The 19,437-nt window shown below is 38.0% G+C and overlaps 1 protein-coding gene across 6 annotated transcripts in view; it reads left to right on the top strand.

Annotated features, from left to right (window-relative positions):
- Positions 1–19,437, top strand: part of SEMA6D (sema domain, transmembrane domain (TM), and cytoplasmic domain, (semaphorin) 6D) — a 569,283-nt gene that overhangs the window by 390,631 nt on the left and 159,215 nt on the right. For all 6 annotated transcript variants that reach the window (XM_012728615.1, XM_012728612.1, XM_012728614.1 and 3 more), the window contains exon 4: positions 10,546–10,574. The gene's annotated coding sequence lies outside the window, so the exon portion shown is untranslated. The remainder of the gene's footprint in view (positions 1–10,545; positions 10,575–19,437) is intronic.

The following is a 19,437-nucleotide window of genomic DNA, read 5'->3' as shown; positions in this document are numbered from 1 at the left end:
CTTGGGCCTCTCCATGGCCTATGGAGTCTTCAAGCTGCAGCTTCCTTGGCTGTCTTTTGCTTCCTCTTTGGGTTCAATTTGACCAACCTTTCATTTTCAAGAAATGCTTTGAGATTCTGGCCTGCTAATGTCACCTTCTTTTGTTTTCGGAGATTTGATTTGATCAATTTTTTTAGCATTCAAACATTTTTTTGACATTTGATGGGCTGCAGGCAGCCAAGGGAGGTATATGTAGAGGTTGTGCCGTCCTTCTGAAACAGGGTGCTGTCCACTGAATTTAATACAGAGGCGGTCATTGGTGGTCTTTTCAATACACTCTTTGACAATTTGTAGTAAATGAAGGAGGCTTGAATACAGGAAGTCATGTTGATTATTCATTATTTAAAACTTAGTGTTTTCAATACTGAATGGTTTCACTCATAGCAGGGGTATAAAGGACGAGGCGAGAAAATATTAATAATGAACAGCTATATACCAGATATTTTATGGTGGTGGAGTGGGGGATGGGTTCAAAAACAGTGGGGGGAGGGAAGTGCACTGGACTATGGTAATGGCACAGAGGTGATTTGGTGATGGGAAGCCCACAGGGATTACAAGTGAGATGGAAAAAAGCACAAAATGATGTAAAAATAAACTATTATATTATTAAAAAAAAGTGTTTTCAGATCATCATTATTATTTCTTACAATTTTGTGGGTTGACTGGGTATTTAATTGGGTGGCATTAGATTGGGGTATTTTATGGGCAACGCTGTGTCTTTTAGAAACATACATTGAAGTCCTAAGCCCCAGTACTCAGGTTTAAACTTATTTAGTAATAGGTTACCAGTAGTTAAGGTCAGGTCATACTGGAGTAGAGTGGGCTGTTAATTCAACATGACTGGTGTCCTTAGAAGAAGGGACCCAAACAGGAGAAGTTCCTGTGACAACAGAGGCAGAAAGGGGGCTATAAGCCAAGGAACACACAGGATTTAGGGCTACCACTAGCAAGAGGTGAGGAAGGAGTTTCCCCAGAGTCTCAGAGGGTACAGGGCTTTCTAAGCCCTTTATTTCAGACTTCCGGCCTCTAGAACTAAGAGATTAAATTTCAGCTGTTTAAATCTACCATGTTGGGGTAATTTGTCACAGCATCTCTTGGAAACTCATATACACAGAGTCGCTCACAGAGTTGTAGTCAGATCTCCACTCGGGCTGGAATCAACAGAAGGATGTCTTGACCTGAATGTCCAAAAGGATTTCTTCCCTCCCTTGAGATGATAGGACCTATTGAGTGTTATCCTGTCTCTCCATTTTATCAGCTTGGGTTACCAGACAGGATAGTTATCTCAGCTGAGCTGGGCTTTGCTAGCTTCCCTGGGACATTTTTTTTTTTTTTTTTAAGATACCATTCTTGGCTCTCCCTGGTGGCACAGCAGGTTAAAGCACAGCACTGAGAAGCTAAAGTATGAGTTCGATCCCTCCTTGCCCCAGAGGTGATGCACATGGCTTGGCAGACCTCTCCTGACCCGCCCACTGCTCACCTCAGCAGTGTACTTTGTCATTCGGCCTGTTCTGCTCTCCACTCTGTCTCTGGTGAATCCTCTCACTGCCCCTGTACCTCTAGCCTGTATCCCAATTCTGTATGCATAAATAAATAAATCTTAAAAAGAGAGAGAGAGATACCATTCTTTTTTTATTCTTTTTCTTTTTTTACATAGTTCTTCATTTTGTACATTTTTCATCTCATTTGTAATCCCCATGGATTTCCCACCACCAGTTCACCCATGTGCTATCACCATAGTCCCGTGAACTCTTTCCTAACCCATCCCTAGGACTTTCTGACCAGATGACATTCATGTCAAAATTTGACATTCATCTCAAAATTTACACAATAGCACTTCCCGCATCATTTTGGACAAGTGAGTCATCCATCCAGCCTAGCATCAAAGAGAGAAGACTAAATAAGGACACACTACTAGGAGATGTTATTTATAGTAAGGGCATTTTTGTGCACTAGAAAACAAGGAAAACACCAAGAGTTGGAAATAATTCTTTAAGGGAATTTGAGCTCCAAAGAGTAGAAACATGCATGGAAATTTTCATGTTTCTTGATTTGAGATATTGTTGGGAAAGCTATACTGAAAGTTGAAAATATCAAAGAGAAAAGTTATGAGAGGACCAGAGCTGGAATCAGCCAGACAGTCCCACTTTAGCTTGTAGGAGAAACATCTCTGGTGATGTGTCAGGAGAGGAGCAGGTGAGGATGGGCACAGGCCTAGCTGTGAGGATGAAGGCAGGATGTGGAGGTGGCTATACGAATTGCAGTATGTTGTAAGATTTCCAGTGCATTGGCTTCTCTGTGTCTGAAGATAGAAGGTTATCTCCTGACACTGATAAGAAATGTGATAGGAGAGAGTTTTGGGGAGAGTTTTGCTTTGAAAGGCCCATAATAGAGAACTGGAATGGGAGCTAACTACAATAAGTGCATGTCAAATACATGTATTTATATGTGTGATAAATGTGTACATACAATAAATACCTGTAGGATGAAAGGACAAACTTTGGGGAGTTAGCAGTAAAATCCTGGTGATAGTAGTTGTTTCCTGCTGTCTGTGGCTTCTTGGTGACATTTCTGAGTTTTCCAGCTATACTTTAGTCTCTTGTAGTTACTTGAGCTTCTCTTATTTCTGAAATCAAAGTAATGGGAGCTAGGAAAATGATCCCAAAATAATGGGATCACTGTTTCATATGTCATAAGTATGTTTCATTAAGAATCATTATTTCTAGGGCCCTCCCTGGTGGTGCAGTGCTGTGCTTTAACCAGGGAGGGCCTCCCAGGGCCCTCCCTGGTTAAAGCACAGCACTGAGAAGCTAAAGCCACTTCCTCATAAGTTCAATCCCCGCTGCCCCAGAGGTGACCCACATGGTGTAGCAGACCCCTCCTGACCCGACTGCTGCTCCCCTTAGCAGTGTACTTTGACAATCTGCCTGTTCTGCTCCCCACTCTATCTCTGGTAAATCCTTTCTGCACCCCTGGCCTGTACCCCAGTTTTGTATACACTAATAAATAAATATTTTTAAAAAATCATTATCTCTAAATATGATTTTTCACTAATATGTGGAATATAAAGTAACTAAATTAATAATCAGATAAAAACAGACTGAAAAACTAACACTTGATAAATGACTACAGAACAGAAGCACTGACTAGGGGACGGGTAAGAGAGGGGGAGAACAAAGAGGGAAGGAAGCTCAATGGTCAATGCTGGTGGACTATGGGTGAGTTGATGTTGGGAACATGATGGTGGTAATACACAATGGTGTTACCTCAATGTTGCCTCTTATGAAAATTCATAAAAATAAAATTTTGGTTTTATGTTTGTCAATAAAACTAAAATTAGGCTAAATCCAACCACAGAATATTAATTTAAAACCCAAAAGTGTTAGATTATTGTAATTGTTTTATGGGTTAGTCATTAACTTCTAAAATCCACTATTGCATAAACTTTTACAATTGCTTTTAAAAAAGAATCAGTATATTTATATTTGGTAGGCCTCTAAAGAAGAACTAGGGTGGGGGAAAAGAAAATGTGAAAGCATTTAAAGATTGCATCCAAACATACTTAGAAGGCAGTTTAGTTGGTATTTTGAAATATTTCTTCTTAAGCCCTTTCATGACATTTGACTACATTTAGAGTAGCATAGCAAAACTGAAGAATGAATATTTTCTGACCCAGACAGGACAGACTAATTGTATCTCATCACAAAACTCGGTCGGGTTATTTTACTGTGATGACTTTATGGCTGTGGGTGAGAGGCTGATCCATTTTATTCAGTGTTGATTTTAGCTCTAAGTGTGAACATTTTTGTCAGGGATAGTGGAGTGAGTTTCTATGATTAGTCATTTAACTGTATGGTAATTGCAAGCTAAATAGAGTGTTTATAAGAAACCCCTTGCTTAGGAGATGAAGACTATATCCAATTACATCTTATGAAGATGACATAAATAAAAATTTGCATCTCGAAGGACCCTTTATGAAATTATGGAAAGACTGTGCATTTTTTTATCCACATTGTGTAGTGAGTGGCTCCATGACTGACAAATTATAACTATAGTCCATAATACTTTACATCCAGTGATTATGCTTCATAACTATAGACACTGCTTGATTCATTATGGAAAGTAATAATGCTGGCAACCACATTGTTTTTCTTATTAGATTAGTAACAAAGTGCCATGATGAGCATAACCTTCTAGAATAGATTAACTGATAGGAAAGATAAAATGAGGTCTTGACTCAAGATAAGTCACAGGTAGATCAGCTTGCCCTCTGCCCCTGCCTGAAGCTACAGCAATGCCTCTGATTTCACTAAGTGTCCTGGATTCTAACTCAGTCTAGAACTTCAGAAGCATTTAGCATTCATTTCTCTTTGTCCCTTAATTAATCAAGAAAAGATCTTTACCCTCAATTCAAACAAGAAAGTACATGAAAAATTCTGAAAAAAAAAAGGGGGGGGACTTTCATCTAAGCTATAGGGTTTGAACAATTCCCTAGAAAGGTTTTCATTTTTTCAATGATCAGAAGAAAAGTTCAAACATCAGGACATTTTCCCTTCTTTCAAAAAGGGAAAGAAAATATTTCCAGATAAAGTGGCATCACAGTCCACTATGCTTAAGGGAATTTAATCCACCAGAGCTCCAAGGAGAATTCTATCCTCTCCCCCTAATTAACATTGGTTTTCAGCACCAGTTTGATGCAGCTTTTTATCCTTTACCTATTGTATTTTGTGACTTGTTGGTCATTATTTGATTTTTGTATGAAAAGAAGCTTTATTGTAGAAATGAGCATACAATTTTTTTTTCCCTTGGAATAACACTATGGCATCTGAAAATATGGTCAGGTGTCTTATATAAATGTATAGAAGCTTTCTTGCTGTCCTGTTTTTCATATTGCATTCAGTTTATATTTGCTGGCAATATTGAAGAATTTTGTTTGTTTGTTTATGTAAACTCTAATTTCTACCAAGAAGTCATGAATTTGTAAAATTAATTTTTCATCACTCTTGTTTCAGTATTAGTAAGCTGATTTATTTGATCAAGCAAATAAATTCAGTAGCCATTGGTTGAAATGAATCCATCAGTTGGGGCATACACAACATAAAAATATCTCTTGCTCAGTTAGAGGAGTAAGTGCCATCAAGCCTTATAAACTTGGAAGGATAGTATTTATTTCTGTGTAGAGTTTAGCCTCTGCCACAAAACGTGTGTTGCCCAATGCCCCTTCCCTCAGTATAAACACATTGCTTTGAGCATAGAAAATTCAATTATTTTGTTCTAGTCCTAGGGTCTTCTCTTCACTTTTTCTTCCTTCTCTTTCATTTGCTTTTTTACAGGCCAGTGTTTATTCTCAAAATACTTTCCCACCTATGAAGTCTGAAGATTCAATATATGACTAACAACTTAGATACATCTGTTTGTATTTCCCAAGGATATCCATAAGTATATTGTAAGTAGGTGACTAGTTATATGAGTCAGCTACCTTTGGGTATGCATCAGAGACTGGCACTTTTTCAGTTGCTATGTTTCATTATTTTAATATAGGGCAAAGTAGGCAGTTAATGTTTGCTGAGTAAGTAGCAATGCCTGCTTCCAAGAAGTTTCCTGTCCTAGGTGGGAAATAGACTTATACACAGGAAATTATAATACAAAGTGATGAGTAATCTAGAACAGGTAAGAAAAGTATCCAAGCTTTGGGGGTGTTGAGAATGGACTCACAGATGTGGTTTGTAGGTTAGATTCTAAAAGATAAACTGGTGTTTATCAGATGATAAAAGAATACTGGGAGAAGTTTTTCTGACTGTGTGCGTGTGTGTGAATAGAAGAGCCTGAAAACAGGCATTTTATGCAAGCAGAATAACATGTGCAAAAGCATGGAGGTTAAAACAATGTGGCAGGTTCTGGAAATAGGTATCTAACTGCGGGATTGAGGGAAAATTGAGAACATAGGTGCCAGATATGGGAAAATCTTTGTGACCTACTTGGCAGAGTTTGTACTTTGCCACTAGGGCAGCAGATAATAGTCTAGTAAAAAGAGAGAGGAACCACACCAAAATTAAAAAACAAAAATTGCTGGCTCAGTTAGGTGGGTGTGCAACACATTGGAAGAGAATTAGTGAATAGGACAGAGAGCCTGGTTTAGAAAACATTCGCAAGGTAAAGAGCACAGGTGTTGTGGCTGAACACATGGTAAGCAGTCATGTGGCGTCTCATATACAAGAGAATATATGAGGATAAAGGGAGTGAAGCATTCGGAGAAAAGAGCCTGGTTCCTGGATGACTCCCTGGAGCAGAGTCCTGATTCAATCCTAGGTCAGAACTTCTAAGAAATGAGGGCTCTCCCTGGTGGCATAAGGGATTAGAACGCAGCACTGCAAGCTAGCCGCAGCCACTTCAGTGCGGATTGGTTCCCACAGCCCCTTAGGTGAGCCACATAGTGCAGCAGACCTCTCCTGACCCACCTGCTGCTCCACTCAGCAGTGTACTTTGTTGATCTGCCTACTCTACTCTGCTCCCCACTCTCTCTAGATGAGTCCTCTCACTGCCCCTGCACCTCTGGCTTATACCCCAGTTCTGTATGCATAAATAAATAAATCTTAAAAAAAAATAAGACAGAAAAGTGAGCATTAGCATCACCTGAAGGAATTGATAAGCATCTGATTCAACAAGTGTGGGGAGAGTCTCGTGTGTCATTATTTACATTCTAGTAAGTTTCCGAGTGACGATGTGTCTCCCCCAGTACCACACTTTGAGAACCGCTGCTTTTACTATTTAGGCAATTATGTAGACAGAGAAAGAAAGTTACTTTAAGTATTAGGGTTATTAGGGTTTCCTAACACACAGCTGAGCCTACCAAAAGTAATCAGGAAGAGAGAAGCCCTAGAACATGCGACTCACCTGGGGGTCAGTGGAAGGATTCCACCTTCCTTAGGAACTACCAACTCACGTGACTTGATTCTACTTCCGCCACACAGCCTTCAGTCGCAGTGCTGGGCTTTTTTTTTTTTTTTCAATTCACTGCATATGTTGGGAATGAAGGTAAAAGTTCTCCAAAGTTACCGTTGGGGAATGGGGAGTGGGAGAAGGATGCATCTACTCACTATAATGCAGGTCAGTGCATGGAGCGTTTTAGAGAGAAGCATAGAATACTTTCTGAGAGTGAATTTTGCATAATATTAACAGGTGCTGTGTGAAAAAAAAAAAAATTCTCCTGGGGTAAATGCTCTTTAAAATTCTAGATGAAATGAAGTTTTCATTCTGTCTTACTTCAAGGAACTCTGAATCTATAGATTTACCCACAATGTAGCTCTAACAGGGTTGATATATGAGAAGCACCCACCCCCACCACCACCCTTTTGCCCTAAAACTAGGAAATCTTGAATTTAGAAACATCTGAGGGCTGAGTGTCATGTCACATATACCCAGGGGAGTGCTGCCTTTATATTCCTTATAGAACTTTCCAGCAGGAGCTCTCACTTGGAGTTTTAGGCTGGTGGTGGTCCAGGACAACGTTGTGGGAGGCTACAGCAACATGCAAAGCACAAGCACAATGTAGTGTTTCAGTCACCTGATTCTTTTTCAGGTTAAGGAATGTCTTTATTTTGAAATTATGCACTTCTTATACTTTGAGTGTTGAAGTTTTCTTTTTCCTATAAATGATGGTGATGGCGAAGTGATCATTTCTCAAATAGATGTTTTGAATTAAGATTTGGTATCTTTATAACAGTACTTTAATTTTTGCTTAATTGTATCATTCCGTTAGATACATAAGTACTATCAAAACAAAAGCTGACACTGACAGTTGAAGAAAGTAAGATCTTAGGTCTGATTCAAAGAAAACGATAATACATTTATTATCCTTTAGGCACACTATGTGTATTGCAAAGGGCCATGTCACACTCAAGGATTTTGTGGCACACACTTGGGTACTTCACTGCCTTTTATAAAATTAATTATAATAGGAAGTTGAAAGGTTTATGCTGTCACAAGCAAAGCATGAAGTATTTTGTGAATTAGTGGAAAATTAGAACCAGCAGGATGCCATGTGTCCATTTCAGTATTTTTGTTCGAAGCAAACGCAAGGCAGTACATGATTGATTATGATTAATTGTATTTACTCCCTTAGTTCTTTTTTGGTGGATATTTTCATCTGAAGTAGGAAGGGGTGAAAATTAAGCAGACACTTGGGAATTATTCAAGATCACAGCTAAAATTTTCCATTAGTCACCCCCATTATTAAAGTAATCCTAAAGTTAGTTAATCTCTCTGCATGAAATCTTCTTTACCTGAAAAAAAAAAAAAAAAAGGATTAGACTAAGTGTTTTCCAAGTTCTCCCAGGCATAAATTTCAAGGATTCTATCACTTATCTGGAATTAAACAATAAGTAAGGGCCACATTAAATGGAGTCTATGTTACCTGTACTTTCTCCCTTTTTTGGGTGATTTTTAGGTTACCAAAGCAAAATAGTGCTTGAGGCTGATCAGATATCTGTTTTGAAATCATATAGAAGGAAAAGCATTTGCAAATAATGAACAGGTTCTGCTTATCTATTGAATACATTTTTTTTTTTTTCCCAAACAAGTGTTTATGGAGTACCTACGCTGGGAGGAGATATCTATTTAATAAACCTTTTCATTCAAGGCTTGGCACTTGGCACAGACTGAGATCACTTTTCATAGCTTCCTAAATCTGTTTTACTCAAAATGACCACTTAATTGTAATTGCCTGGAAAACTACTGGAAATGAACATTCCTGGGAACACGAGAGATTCAGGTTTAGTCAAGCTGGGCTAGAACTCAGGAATTTGCATTTTTAATAAGTTCCCCAAGGGATACTCATGCATACTTAGATTTCAAATCCACTTCCGCTATGATATAAAGCATTGTGATGCAGACATGTATCTGCCAGGTGCCCAAACAATAAATAGCAGAAGAGAGTTGGCCAGAAGATCAGAGAGCAAGAGGCTCACATCACTAGGGAACAGGTAGTTCCTCTCACTGCAGTCTCGCCAGTGGCAAAGTTGGCTGTTCTCTTTTTCACCCCTCTTTTCTGAAAGGTCAACAAGCTTTCCATTTAGAGAAGACTCTTCCTGAAAAAGTTTCAAAGTCACTGCTGGGGCTTGGGAAAAAGGGAAAGATGGAAGTAAGGGAGATTGCTGTGGATTTATTGGGGAAATGTTCTCCTTAATTTTTTATCCCCAAATCTAGAGTTTGGGAAACAAAGTTGATTCCAGTGTTCACTGAATAAACCCTCCAGATGAGTTTAAGCTTCACAGTGTAAGTACATTCCCAACTAAGATAAAAAAAAACAGTATATGCATGATAATTCAAATAAAGCACATCCATTAAATTTTAATACATTGAAAAATTTTAATACGCTTTTAGACCAAGGCTTTTCTATTTGCTTCCATTTTTAAAGTTCACTATATTCTGAAGTGTTGATTTTCTTTTTCTGTTTTAAATCCAGTCCACTATGTGCAAAAAGCACTGTTTCTGCCCTACGGCTAAGAATGTTCTAGGTGAGCTAATCAATCAATTTTTACCCATTAAGAAAGAGCACTAAAATACAAAGAATCCTAACCTTTTGATGGATTTGGTAGCTGTTTGCTAAATACTTTTTTAAAAATGGCAAAACACCAAGAAAAGAAGCACTCTTACACCTGCAGGGGAGCGAAAGCTCCTAGGTCCCAAGGAATCGTGTGACATTTGGAAGAAATTTTCAAATCTTGAAGTATTGATTAATCACAGCATCACTTGGTGGTAGTGGTGTGATTTTATAATTAAGTCTTTCTAGCCCAAGTGGAAAGATATGCATGTTTATAATGTAAAATAAATGCTTTTTCAGCGCAGACAGGGAGTAAGACATGGTGTTTGGTTAAAGTGAACACCTAACTCAGCAATAGCTTTTGCACAGTGCCGTTCAAAATACCTTCCTTAAATTTCCAGGCTCATAGAATTGATGGAGTAACTGATCTACTTTGTCGGACATGAAGCTTCTAACTTGTTATTTCCAGGTTTTGGGTGTTAAATGACGACTGAGCCTATTGGCGATATGTGCTCTTCCAGTCCAACTGTTAAATTAGAGCAGTTCATGAAGAAAAATGAGACACGATGTTGCCTTTCATGAAGAGGGTGTCTCAGCACAAAGAAAAATGTTTCTCATCTGTGGAAAGAGAGATAAAATAAACCACAGCAGACCAGAGATCTTCACATTAAAAGTTAAAAATAAAATAATACTAATGTTTCCTAACTACAATTCTAGTCTGCCACAGATTTTTACTCAACTCTGTTGGTGGATGCCTCTGACGAATAGTGGAATTAAATCGAGAAATTAGGTTCAGGTTAGAATCCAGCTTGGCTTAAACCACTTTATTACTTCGGACAAGAGACACTGACTTTGAAAATGAAAAGTAGATAAATGCACACCACAGTTACATTTAATTCAACATTATGATGACCATGGTCAAAAGCGGTGGTAAATCCATTGTTTTTTTTTTTATCTTTTTTTAGGTTTTTGACTGTACAAACCAACCTCCAAGGTAAGTGACATTATATGTCTCTCTAATTTGTTGGGAAAATCCAGCATTAATTCTGTCTTTGGGTGTATTTATATTGTATGTATCTCAGGAGTAGGTGTGACATTCACATGGTACCCAGACGGGCTTTGATTGGCTTTGTTAGTGACAAGAGGACCCTAGGAATATGGCTTGATGTTCTGAGTAAGGCCTGGAGAGAGAGACAGAGACAGACAGACTTTTTCTGTCTTGATTAGCTCTTTTGTGAGACAGCAGTCTCTTTGTCCCCGATGTTCAAGGACAGAAGGTTTCTCCGGGAGCAGCTGTGGCTGCGCTTGCACCTCCACTAAAGTCTACTTTGGAAGAATTAAAGAGCAGACCAGCTCTCAGCATGGCGCCAGCTCAGGCTTCCATGTCCAGGTCCAGCAAGATAGATTAGCCAAGTTGCTTAACTTTCCAGGACTATCTGTCAAAACTAGCAATTGAGGATGCATTCACCTTATTAAAGAACACAATAGGAGCCCTTTTTTATTTCATTAGAAAATCAGGATGCATTTGATGTGCACCATCTGGTTTGTGAATACAGGAAAAGTTTTTCAAAAGGGCACATTTCCAAGTTTTATGTTTCATATGTTTCAAGAGGGAAAAACCCATAAGCAGTTCTATTTTTAATGAGAGCAGTGCTGAAGCTAATAAGATTGGGGTGGGTTTCCAGTATGTGCCATTTCTCCTAAATGGTGTGTGTTTGCAGTACGTTTGGCAGACTTGTCCTGTTTAGAGGCTGGAGCTTCCAATTGAAAAAATTTAAAGTTCTCATGTGTTAATTGGAAAATAGAGAGAGGCATCACTGTAGTGGAGCAGCTGGCTACCAGGTATTAATTATGGCTCAATCTAATATAAAGACTAGTATTTTAAAATTGTCTCTATCCTGTACTAAAATACATTACATGTAGGAAATGCAAGTTTTCAAATATAGAAAAAAATAAGTTAGACTTTAATGTGTATTATATGATTTTTTTTAAAAAGTCTTTTAGATGTGATCACAGCTACAAGTAATAAGCATTAACAAAACAGTGAGAAAATGCTAATTTACTATCGGTATTCTATGTTGAATCCTTAAATCATATTTTTAGCTTAAATAAAAATATAGCTCTGAAATACAGCCTTCTCACTATATAGTCTAGCTTTATATATGAATATCTATGCATAAGAAAGGTTGTTTTAGACACTAATTCCTTCAGCTCCCTACATAATTTTAAAAATCCTATACAGTAACAAACATGATTTGTGAAGCAATATGATGCTCTCCTTAACCTCACAGTAATTGGAAGGATCTTCTGTATGTATTCCACAAGTTGGATTTATGCTGATGAAGGAAACATAATTACATTACAGGCAATCTCATCTAAGGTAATTACAATTGTCACCATCAATTCAATTAAAGAGGATATCTAACTACATGGAGTCAGAAACAAAGCTTTCGAACTAAGTCCAGGCTTTATGATAAGGATGTGATTGAGAATTTTGAGAAATTTCATTTGCAAAAATACTGTTGCTTATAAAATTAGAAAACAATCTTGAGAGAAGAGGATGGTGAATAAAGACTGGATTTGGTGAAAGCTTTTATTTCATTTCATTTACTGATTAAATTCCTATTCCTCAGCACAGAAATCAGTGTTAATTCTCCATACCAAACTTTCAGGCCACACAAGATCTTGACTGAAAGACCAGCACAGTCTCACATGGTATCACGAGGGCCCATGTCCCATCTCTCATCTCTGCTGGCCCTCTATCACATTATTTCTCTAGAGACTTTCTGTCTTGGTCCACTTAAAGATACAATGCACCATTTTCTACGCTCTGCCCCTGTCTCCGGAGAAAGTTGACTCCAGTAGCACCTTCCTGGAACCTCTTAACATTGCTTTACATGGGTTCAGTGTGGGTAGCAATTTTGGAGTATCTGTACGAATTATAGAGGCATCATAGCAAGTTGGTTCGTTACACTTCTCAAAGATGCCACCTCTGTGTTATAGCGCAGGTCAGAATACAGCCTTTGATGTGGCATCCAAAGAACAAGAAATGGGAATGATATCTTATACTGTGACTAATATTTAAAAAGGGACTGAGAGATTGTGCATGCCTGCACTGAATGTTGAACTATGGGAAAATACTGGTATTCCTTGCTTGTTTGTTTTAGTGGTTATTTAAGAATGAAGAGATGTAGGAGGTAAACTCCTTAGTCAGGGACAGGGAGGGGAGAATTTGCCCTCTAACTAGCTCTGTTACACAGTAACAGAGTAATTCTCCAAAGCAGGCTAAGGCCCAGATTCCTCATCTGCAAAATGAAATTCATGTCAGTCTTGCCAACCTCAGACCCAGTTGTAAATGCGGAAAAATTCCTTGATAACTTCTAAAACTCCATACACATGAGGGATTCCATGTCCATACATTAATTATTGATAGGCCCACTTCACTCTGGTCATTTCTTTCTGTCAGTTTCCAACCTTTGTAATTTAAAGGACTTTCTAAATGCCTGGCATTTATGCTGTAGGTTGATGTTTCTGTGCTTCTTGATTCCTGTTGAGTGTTTTAAGAAACCTGAAGGCTTGCAGCACATTGCTTACTTCTTTCTGTTGTTCCTAACATTGAATTTGGCATATGACTGCCTGCAAGAGGATGATTTGTTCTATGGCACTGTATGATGTTTTTCTCTCTTTAGTTGTCTCCCACCATTGTGAGCATATGGCCCAGCTTGGGTCTTGGGACTGCAGAATTAGACAATAAGCACATAAAGGCTAGGTCATGACCAGAGACCAGAGACTTTCCCTGATACTTTGACCATGACTAAGACCTTGACCAGATGCTGAGAAATAGAGTGGAGACAGCCTCAGTAATAACTGATTAGATTTTCTTAAAAATCCATGTGGTAAAATGAGATCAGGCATCAAGTTGATTTGATTTTTGAAAAATGAAGGACTGTACCATGTCTTGCATATCTGAGTTTGTGGACTAAGTTTTTACATAAAGAAATGTTCAGTGTATAATTAGTGTAAAATATAACTCCTAAAAATTTCTAAAACCCACCTGGATCCATAAAAATACTCTTGTGAAAAATAATAGGCCCTAGAAACTCTTGAAATACTTAATTTCTTAGAAGAAAGGTGGTACCTTTTTCAATATTAGTTTCATTTAATATATACAGCAATAACAATGGGTAGAAATAGTCTGGGAGAACTAGTTACACTAGAAACTTAGTAATATTGAACCAGCTATTGTGAACATTTAATATTTCCACTGACTCACTATATATGTTAAACTTATAAGGTATGTTTCCTTTGTTGGCAATCTGGGAGGTAAATCTGGATTTTTTTCTATTTTTGTTAATGTTCCATCTTTGGTAGATCTTAGAAGATGAATTTTAGAATGGATTTATATCAGGTATCATGTACTATAAATTACCTATTGTCTTGTAACAAACTACTCTGAAAGCAGCTTAGAACAAACATGCTTGATTTGACTAGCCTATATTATCTCACATAATGTCTAAGGGTCAGGAATCTGGAAGCAGCATTGGTTGAAGGTCTCACCCTAAGATATAATCATGGTGTCAGTCCTATGGTCGCTTCCACTGTGATTCCTTGACAGGCTTTTGGCAGGAGTCCACAATTCCTCACCAGTGAGACTCTCCATAGACTACTTGAGTCTTCTCAAGACATGGCAACAGATGGCCCCTAGAGTGAGTGCTGTGAGAGGAGGGAAAAATAAAAAGTCTGTGAAGTTTTTTCTCAGACTATTCAGTTCTCTGACACCAGCTCAACTACTATACAACTCTCCTGACTATTACAGGAACAGCTAAATAGAAGTGCTTCATGAGAGTTGGTGGCAGGACATAGAACATCCATGCACTTTCCCGGAACCTTAATGTGGTCACTGACCTGGAAGCTCTGAGAATGTTGCTGTTGAAGGGTTTTTATGTTGGATTCATATAATCAAGATTGATTAACTCATTGGCCATTAATAAACTTAACCTCTAGCTTCTCTCCCTTCCCAAAAGGTCAGTGTTAGTTCTGGAAGTTGCAAGCTTCTAATGAAGACTTGTTCTTTCTGACAACCAGCCCTGACCCTGAAGCTCTCTTGGGACTGCCAAGATTCCCAAGAGTCAGTCTTGGGATCAGAACAAAAGACACTCCAATTACTATAACTCTCAGGAAATTCCATTAGTTTTATGAATTCTGTAACTGGGACCAAAGACCAAAAGCCCTTTGTGACCTATCCTCAGAAGTAGTACATTATCAGTTCTGCTGTACTCTGTTGGTCACACAGACCAACTCTGATATAATGTGTCAGGAATCACATAGGACGTGAATACCAAGAAGCAGTGATAATTGGAGGCCCTGTTGGAGACTGCACATCTGCTATTGCTTTTTTCCTTAGCTGCAGATGTTTCAGAGAAATTTGATGTCTTCTTAAATGTGGTTTGAACATGATCAATAATGTGATTTCTGTTAGATCATGCAATGATATCCATTTATGTTATTAACCTACATGACCCTACTGGAATTCTCAAGGCCTAGCAATGGGCCATGTGTCCAACTTGAACATTAGACAGTGATCCTTGGCAGCAGAATCTTAACTGTACACAAACATTAGGATTTGAGCTCTGGTACTCTTCCTACTGCTGAATTGTGCCAGGACCTCGGTATTTCCCATCTTTAAAACCTGAGAGCTTAGGGAAATGATCTACATTACACTTTCTTGTACCAAAAATGTGTAGCATTCTCAGAGGACTCAAAGAGAATTGCTTAAATCAAGTGATAAGGACTGCATCAGATATTTTTGGTGAAGATGAGATCAAAAGCCTTGGAGTATGTTTAAGTTGATTTAAGGAGCATTAAAGCTTATATTTTCTTTTAAAAATGTATATTGAGATGAGATGATTTTTCTGTTGGTTACCACATACACTTATTGATGCTCAAAATGGTATCTTTGGCACAAGAGTTGACATTAGAGTTGACCAGTATGTGTAAATAATAGACCATCAAGCTAAGCAACTACCTTATAAGTTATTTACTTTCACAACATATAGATAAAGAAACAGAGGCCCAGAAAATTAAGAGGTTGTTCTAAGGTCATAGAGCAAGTTAGTGGCAACAGCAGTTTGCAATCTGGAACTCCTGAAGCCTCATCCCTTTCTACGTGTCTGCTATACCAAGAAGGTCATGTATTTTTCCTCTACTAGAGTAAGTAAACATCTGCTTATCTTTTATTTAAAACAAACACACATGTCAAGAAGTACAGTATTAGTTTCAAAGGGGAATCTATGAGTGTGTTTAAGAAAATATTTTCATTGGCTTAATTAAGGCTTAATTAAGATGTAGATCCCAATTTTGTAAGTCTGGGAAATGAGAAATCTTGCTCTTATAAGATTAGTTGCTCTGGAGAATCACACTGTATGGCCTTGTAACCTACTTACCTTGATATTCCTGGCATTGATAAAGCATTGAAAGGGGTTCACAGGCTTACTTTATGGAGAGAGAGGCTGATGGTAGATGTCGGGGTTCTGCAGACAGGCCTAGGGAGGAGGTGCCAGGCTCATGTTAGTCTCTGCCAGACATTTCCCTGGCCACTTTGTTTTCCTGTCTCTTCTTTCTGTTCCTTTCTTTTTTCTTTTTGGATCTCTTTGTACTGTCTTTAATTAACTAAAGTCACATTTTGGCCTCAGAGAGTATAGTGTATTCTTTGCACTCAAGATTATCATTTAAAAGTTTTCCAACATATGTGTAAATAAAGATCCTGTTCTTTTCTCAGTCAAAAAAAGATTATTAGGGATGACTCATTTGTGTGCCAAGTGGGAGTAAATTTGGATTTTCTGCTGTTTCCTTAAGGAGAGTTCATGGTATTTTATTTAGATGTTTTAAAAATGTAAGTCTCTAATCCATAGATTAGGTTCATTGATTCATAAACTTCTCTTCCTTATGTTCTATAGCAATTATCTTTCCTAGATTGACCTAAAAGACCTGTTAAATGACCAAGAACTAGATTAATTAATTACATATGCTAGGGTTGGTTCAAACTGTACAAGAATTTCATCTGTAAACTTGGACAGTAGAATATGAGCTCCCTCCCTCTCTTCTGCAAAGAGAAAACAGCTCTATAATATATGATTTGCTAGATTTCCATTAAAATTACAAAATTACCAGCTTTTATTTGGAAAAGGATATGCGGCATTTTTATTTTTCCCTATTTTTGTCTTCATATTTTATTTCCCATAGTTAAAAACAATGTGTAATGTAATACAGTATATTCACATATGATCTATTTTACCTTTAAGTGTATATTATTTACAAATTGTGGATGTGTAACTCTTATAAAATATTCTCTTAGTCCACATTCAACAAAACATTTCAATCTCTTCTCCCCCAGATCAATTTCACTTGTCTTACATACACATATATGAACATTTGAACCATACTTCTGGCACTTTGTATGTTTCTATGTGGTTAAACGAGTACATTTGTATGTTGAACTGTTTCCCTTTGGAATTCACTATAATCTGTAATGTATTCCTAAGGAAAAACTATAAATTGTAGAAAATAATCTTGAACACATTTATTTCTCAGATTATTTTTTGGAACACTCTGCCTTTTTTTTTTGTCATTTTATTTTGGATCACACTTTCAGGAGAAAATTTAAGCAAATAGTTAAAGATTTGATGTTTTCTTCCTATCGCCACTAAATACATATTAAACATTAAATTGCAGTCATTTAAAATTGTACTATGAATTTTTATTGACATCAGACTTGGGATGTTACAATGATCATACTAGTTCTGCTCTTTCGAATTGTGTAGCAGAGAACATAGTGACCGTAAGTTATTGACTATAACTCATGCATCTATATTACCTGCTCCGCCCATCACAGAAGTTAATAAATAAAGCTTTATTTTTTTTTTTCTTTTAGAAGAAGAGGAGTGTAGGCAAGAGGTCCAGGGGTGGAGAGGACTCACCAGGGACAGAGTGGGGAGCAGAACAGGCAGATCTAATGAGATACACTACTGAGGGGAGCAAAGGGAGAGACAGGAGAGGTCTGCCATGCCATGTGGGTCAGCTCCTAGGCTGGGATCATCCTCAGGCTGTAGTGGTGATAGTGCTGAGACTCAACTTCTAAGGCCACCCAGGGAGCCCAATAAATAAAACTTTAAATGAGAGAAATAAGAAAGTATAAAGGGGTCAGGGATGAGAGTATTCCATACCCCAACAGGAAAACTGTGTTAAGATACATATTGGGGGCAGAGTTCACTAATTTATCATTGTCATCATGATTCTGTGTATATAGAGCTTGGTATAAAACACAAATGTGAATTCACCAGTGTAAAAGCAGAAAACAGAAGCCCCTTTCAGCGGCTGTTTTACCAGTCTCCTCCTGATTAAGTATGCATTAGCTGAACTGTCCATTGAGGAACAACTCCCTTAGACATTTGAAAGCACATATGCAGGTTTTAATTGACCCCAAAGGAGGTCTTTGAAGTTCACTGCTGCTAAAAACTTGTTTGAAACTGAAGTCTTTCTTCACTAAAATGTCATATGCATGTGATATGTAACAGAACTTAGCCAAACATAAGGCCTGTTGCCCAGCTAAGCTGGTTCCATCCCCTTCCTGCTCGGGTAGGAACTCCAGCACTTTATAAATTTCCCCTCCATGAGGCCTCCTGGGAGTGCTCAGGTGTTGTATCAGGAGCAAGTTTTATAGTGTGTGTGTGTGTGTGTGTGTGTGTGTTAACACACTGTGGCTCCACCGGGATGATAACAAACTGACCCCCTACCCCAAATCTCTCTGCCTGCAGCTCTCCGTACTGCTCTCACTAGCCCTCTGCCTTCCTCAACGCCCATCTAATGCTGTCTGTGTGTTCTGTTCTGCCTAATGGCCTCCTCTTTCTTCCTGTCCTACCTGGCCTGGTCATTATCTCCTGGCAACTGCTTTTAAAATATCCAGACTGTCCCTGCAATAGACTAATTAGAAGCATTTTTTATTTCCTGTGCTTGAAGAGGGGTCCCTAAGAAGTGTTGCTTAAATCCCAATGAGTTAATTTGTATCATTTTAAATATATATTCATTACATTATCCTTCATTTTTGTACAATGTATGGTTTCCTTGTACAATGTATGAAATTCCCACCACCAGCTCACCCGTGCACCATCACCATAGTCCCTTGAACTCTTTTCTCTCCTTATTTATATTCCCCTGTTTCCCCAAGAAAAGTAGCTTGCATTTCCTATATCCTTACTATTATCTAATAGTGAGTGATTTGATAATGACAGTGATAGATATTTATGATGAAAAAGTACATGTGTTAGAGTGCTTTTAATCAATTATTAATGATGTCGGAATATACTGAAGTGACAACATTAAGTTAAAAAAAACAGATTATAGAACTTTATATACAGAATTTCTGTGTTTATTTGTATGAGATATATGACATGCTTATCATTAGGCAGATATAATGACATGGAATTCTTTTGTTCTGTTTGTTTTTGGGTTTTTTTTTTTTTTTTTGGTACGGTTCATGTATTAATTTGCTAAAGGAAGAAGGACAGATAGGAAGGTGACCCTATCACAGAAAAATGTTTGCAGGGTAGTGAGACCGGTACGATCTCCCTACAGGAGATCCCTACAGATGCCATAGTCCTGCAGTGCTCAGAAAAGCTTTGAGTTGTTTCTGAAGGAGGAAATCTCATCCCATAAGAGCCACATGGTAAAAGTTGAGAAATTAGTAGTTAAAAACTGGTGTCTTGAGATAAGGCTGTGGTTTTGATCAAGTTGAAGTAACATAGTCACATTTCAGGGGACACAGGGCAAGAAGAAAGTATATAGCAAAGCTGTGCAGCATT

The sequence above is a fragment of the Condylura cristata genome, unplaced genomic scaffold (genome assembly GCF_000260355.1).
Source record: "Condylura cristata isolate star-nosed mole 26May11 unplaced genomic scaffold, ConCri1.0 scaffold00023, whole genome shotgun sequence".
Lineage (NCBI taxonomy): Eukaryota > Metazoa > Chordata > Mammalia > Eulipotyphla > Talpidae > Condylura > Condylura cristata.
The sequence above is the reverse complement of the archived record's forward strand: the minus strand, read 5'-3'. Positions and strand labels throughout refer to the sequence as shown.